Below are 5,835 nucleotides of genomic sequence, written 5' to 3' on the forward strand. Positions count from 1 at the left end.
GGTTTAGCGAAGAAAATGTCAACTTATAACAGTGTGTAACATGGGAGGATCTATTGGCAGAAAATAGCTACCTTTGTATACACAAAACAAGAATTGTGTTTATAATGTCAGTTTTTTTAAAACAAGCCTGTGCTTGTGGATTCAGGAGCAGATGAGAGTTTCATCGACCTGTCTTACGTGTTAGAAGCCAACGCCCTTGACGGTCGACTAATCTGCAAGGTCACTCATCGCACTCAACCCATTCAGCTAATAATAAACGGTAACCATTCTGATTTAATCACTTTTCATCTATTTGATTCAACATCCACTAATTCTGGGGTTGACGCGGCTTACTAAACATAACCCATATATCGATTGGATCACTGGCAAAAGTTGGGAAAAGACTGTTCAATCACCTGTTGCATGTCTGTTTCTGCCTCCAAGCCACCTGAACGATAAGAAAAATAAAACCCTCCGTCCCTGCACTGACTAGTGCCATCAAAAACTCTCCTCAGCCTCTGAACTGCTACAGGAACTAAGATCTTTTCTAAACTATATCTTAGAAATGCTTACTATTTGGAGAGGATTAGGGAGGGGGTGAGTGAAAAACTGCATTCAATACTCCCAGTGGTCATTATGAGTATTTGGTTATGCCTTTTGGTCTCACAAATACCCCAACTATGTTCGAAGCGCTTGTCAATGATGTTCTCCGTGACATGCTCAACTTTTTCGTGTTTGTGTATTTGGACAATATTCTCATCTTCTCTCCAGATGAGGAAACACACTCACCACGTCTGACAAGTTCTTCAACGCCTTGAGCATCATCTAATTATGAAAGAAATGTGAGTTACACAAATCCACGGTCTCCATCGTGGGGTTCATCATCATTGCTGAAGACATCCAAATGGATCCTGAAGACTAGCTTCACCTCTGCTTGAGTGCTCACCCTTTCCGACCCCAGTTTACAGTTTGCGGTGGAGTTGGATGCCTCAGACATAGGCATTGGAGCAGTGCTTTCCCAAAGATCCTCCTCCGATAACAAACTGCATCCTTGCGCCTTTCTGTCTCGGAATCTGTCACCAGCTGAGAGAAATTATGATGTTGGCAATCGGGAACTACTGGCGGTTAAGGTGGCACTGGTGGAGTGCCGCCACTGGAGGGATCAACAAAACAACAAACATCCATTCCTAGTCTGGACTGATCACAAGAACCTAGAATACATCAAATCTGCAAAGCGTCTCAACCCTACACGAGCCAGGTGGACTCTTTTTTTTCACACAGTTCAACTTCACTCTATCATATTCTCTTGTCCTGGTTCCAAGAACTTTAAACCTGACTCCCCCAGAATTCCCTCTTTTGTTATTCCTCTCTCCTGTGTGGTAGGAGCGGTAACCTGGGGAAGAGAATAGGTTGTTCACCAAACCGTCTTTTTGTGACTGTTACTCTATATTCCCAGGTTATCTATTGAGCCCATACCTCCTGTCTCTCCTGTCACCCTGGCATTGGGTGGACCATCTTCTTTATTAAGCAGCTGAGAGACTAAATCAAGATCTCCTGCCTCATCTCTCAGAATCACTCATCCTGGAGCGAATATCTTATTTGGGTTGAGGATGCTCATTATACTTTACCCTGTTCATCTACTGGTCTCTCCCCTTTCCAGTGTGTCTACAATCGGACCCAGGACATCATACAGACCTTTGAAGAAGATGTGGCTTTCCACAAGGGATCTTCTGCTAAGGGTGGAATCCTGAAAGCTGGCGCCATGGTTTGTGGGTCCATTTTCCATCTCCATGGTCATCAATCTGATGGTAGTACATATCCAGCTTCCCAGATCCATGAGGATTCATCGCACTTTTCATGTTGCCCGACTCAAACCAGTTAAGGAGAACTTGTTAGGCTTAAGATAATGTTTTTGATATTCCTGGATATTTTCAGATGAAATATGAGGGTGGACTTCTTCAGCTAAGACCTGACCACACATACATCCAGCTATGGTTGTCATGGTTCTGTCTTTATTGTTTGTCTTATTTTGAAGTTCATTTGTGTTTGCTCTTTTATTTTGTGTCTTATTTTTCTGATCCGTTCACTTCCTGCCCATGTGTGTTTCTCGCCTATTGTAATTGTTTGCTCTGCCCTAATCACCTGCACATGTGCCTGATTACCCCCACACCTGTTTAGTAGACAAATTGATTTATCCTCTAAATACCTCGAATTGTGCTATTGAGTCCAGTTTTCTTGGTCTGGTCTTAACAATAGTACAGTAATGTGCTAGCTGACAGATGTTGACACACCTAGCAGTGTAGTAGCATTTGCTGTAAAATTTGTCAACCATGTATCTATATGTTACTAAAAGGCTTGCAACAGAGCTAGTCGTAATAATTAAATCACCACTGTAAATACATCAAGATTTTTAAAAAGAAAATAATAATAGGTACTATTTAATGTAAAAATTGAACATAACACAGCAAATGCAGGTAATAACTCAAAGACTAAATATATTTTTTTACCAAACAAACAAAAATCAATGCCTTGTGGTATCCTTTCGTTTTTGTAATAATAGGCTGTGAAAAATTTTCCTTTTGTCAGGTTTGCATTCTTATAACCATTCTTTCCTAAATAAATATTTATAAGTTTATATTTTATAGTTTCATGCTGTCACTTACATAAACCACGTTTAATTCTTTTTTCACAACATAGAAGCTTTGCACTTTCACAGGGAACACAGCATCAATCTAGATATGTAATACTTGTGACATGTCATATATGTTGTTGGACGGAGATATGGACGAGGACAGGGAGGATACAGCATGATCTCACGTGGCCCTGCTACACTTTGTATCACTCCTGCTGCATTCTACTGGTGTAACACTAGAGGGGGATGCTTAACAGGATATGGTATAACAGGCCAGCTGATTGTTGGTTTATTGTGTGTATGTGTGTTTGTATGTTTGTATAAATGACATTTCAAGGCTTACCCTCTGCATATTTGTACCTTTATTATAAAGGAACACGTGCACTTACTATTCCCTATTCTCCCGTCACATTTTTCTGAAAGAATGAAGCCTATGTGAATTTCAAGTCCTAGTACACTAAAATGGTTTTGATAAATTATAAGGACATTTTCCTACTTCATATGTATCTTAAGGACGCAAAGACCTTGGAACAAGTGAAAGCAGATGGACACACACAAATACACACACACACTGTAGAAACACAGGAAGAATAAATACAGCTAAGAAACCTTTTAGAAAAGACAGGACCAAATCCTTCACGCATGAGTCACCTTCTGTTTGAGATTATTTATGCATATTATTTATTCATGTTCTCATCTTGATATTCCCATATGTCTAAAGGTCATGGCGTATCAACAGTTTTAGAAGCTAAAAAAAGTTAAGGGATCACCAACATCATTAAAATTAGAGAGAAGTTTGTGTCCAATCATAGCCTTAGCGACCGAAACAGGGCTTATCGAGCTTTGGATTTTTCCACATGCCAAAGCGTAAGCAAAAACACAAGAGAAAAAGTATAAGAAAAAGGAATGGTTTAAAATGTGTGTTTGTCCGTAAACCGCAAACAATAGCATGACAGACTAACTAGCTTACTACCTACAGTGGCAGCCATGTGTTACTTCCACAGCCAAAGAGCACATCATTAACTAACTAATGCTACATAAATTTATGTGGTGATATTAATAATAATAAAAAAATGTTAATAATTAGCACATCCGCTTCTGTAGTAGTAGTAGTATATCCCCACTGTGTGGGTGGGCTGATTATGGCAGCTGGAAACAATCAAAAAATAAAAAATAAAACATCAAGCTGGAGCCAAGTTGTGGAGTAAATGAAAAAAAAAGAAAATAAATACATTTATTAAAAATGTTTTTTGAGAGTTTGATCTGCTATTGTTATTGGAAACTGCATTATATGCCGAGAACAGAAAGCCTGACAGACATAGGAACAGTAACTAAGGGGGCGTGTTGACACTGGACAAAACTGTTGGACAGACTTACCAACGAACTGAATTTCATCCCTAGAGCCACAGCACCAGTGTGGCCAAATGTTAAGCTGCAGCTGTTTTACTCATGAGCTTCTGTGTATTTGGCTGTTGACAGTAGTTACTTTCATTGTCAGACAGTCATGCATACCTGCCTGAGGTTGAACATCTGCACAGTCTGTCATTTCAAGTCAGGTTATGCTATTTATGCAATCTCCTGATCCATGGTCCTTGGGAACCCTTCCGTAATGGCTTGTTTACAACTGTTGAATACTACCAGGTATATACATTGGAGATCAGTTCTTCCAAATTGTTACATTACAATGGCAGGTGGTGTACGAAGTGTGAGGAGTGGGATGGGAAAATCACTCCCAAATGTGTTTCCTCTTCTGTAAGGCAGAGGGGGAAAGAAGGTCTGTTGTCTCTACTTTTCAAATTTGAAATGTCATTACAGTCAATCACACAATACAGGTGTTGCTATTAAGCTGTTTATTTTGTCAGACAACTTTGAAATCATAAAATAGAGATTTTATGGACATCTCAGTGCAGCAGTATAGGACTAACATTCATAAGAAAAATGAAATTAATGCTTCTTCAGTAAAATCAATACAAATATTAGATTCAACTTTATTGTCATTGTGCAGAGTACAGGTACAAAGGCAATGAAATACACTTATATCTAACCAGACGTGCAAAAGAATAGTATTATTTACAGATGGGTACAGGTATAAGTTAGTACTACAGCAGTGATGTTATACTTAATAACCTGGATATTCCTGATGGTAGCTTGGCTTTGCTGTGGACACGTCAGTTTGTTCTCTGCCGAGTCACCAGACTCTGCTTCTTCTTAGTGAACTACATAACTTTCCACTGTGTATCTACTGTCAAGAACACCCCCAGCTTGACCTTTTGATTTCCACCGTCTGTGTCTCTTTGCTCAGAGAACCTGAAAAAATAAGGCTTTAGATTTAACGCTTTACTTTTGAAGCTCACTTCTTGAATTATTAATGCCTAAATCTTGTCAAACAAGGATGTGCATTAACATCTTAACAGAGTCATCTTCATCGCATGCTGATGGTGCCCCACTGCCTCTCTTTTTTTTCCATGCCTTTCTTTTTTTATCTTTTCAAGGCAGGTAGTGTAGGATTCAAATGTACCACCGACTTATTCACTGTGGCACCTGAAGAGCTCCATTTCAAAATAAGATACAGAAAAAACACAACTCAGGAGGAAGCGGATACATAATAAAATAAAACACAAACAAACACAATGGGAAATCAGAAGTCACCAAAACGATATGAAATATAAAACTAAAAAAGGCCATAGGTTGTGATTTTGTATTGTCACTTGACACTCTTATGTGCATGTGGAGGGTGAACAATAATACAAGTTCAGAATCATATAAGACACAATATTAAAGGTCCAGTGTGTATGGATTTAGTGGCCATCTAGCAAAGCAGTTTAACTGGAACTCCCTCACTTCATCCTCCCCCTTCCAAGTGTGAAAGAAGAAACAACTGTGGCCCATCTAGAGCAAGTATTTGGGTTTCTCTGTCCTAGGCTACTGTAGAAACACGGCAGTTTAACATGGCAGCCTCAACGCTCCCCACATGCATCAATGAGTCTTGGGCCACCCATGACCCTGTCTCGGTTCACCACTTTTCCTTCCTTGGACCACTTTTGATAGGTACTGACCTCTGCAGACCGGGAACACCCACAAGAGCTGCAGTTTTGGAGATGCTCTTTCATTCTAGCCATCACAATTTGGCTTGTCAAAGTTGCTTAAAACCCTGACGCTGCCCATTTTTTCCTGCTTCTAAACACATCAACTTTGGGACAAAAATGTTTCATTTGCTGGGGGCC

At 39.7% G+C, this 5,835-nt stretch overlaps 1 protein-coding gene and 1 long non-coding RNA gene across 2 annotated transcripts in view; one reads left to right on the forward strand and one right to left on the reverse strand.

The window, feature by feature from the left end:
* LOC118323286 (NACHT, LRR and PYD domains-containing protein 12-like) overlaps positions 1 to 5,835 on the reverse strand; it is a gene marked incomplete in the record, with an annotated part of 16,517 nt that overhangs the window by 6,462 nt on the left and 4,220 nt on the right.
* On the forward strand, positions 30 to 3,002 carry LOC118323287. Its single transcript, XR_004796487.1, has 2 exons — positions 30 to 259; positions 751 to 3,002. It is a non-coding gene; the product is annotated as an uncharacterized LOC118323287 (long non-coding RNA).

Source organism: Morone saxatilis, unplaced genomic scaffold (genome assembly GCF_004916995.1).
Source record: "Morone saxatilis isolate NCDOM2014 unplaced genomic scaffold, NCSU_SB_2.0 Contig14, whole genome shotgun sequence".
Lineage (NCBI taxonomy): Eukaryota > Metazoa > Chordata > Actinopteri > Moronidae > Morone > Morone saxatilis.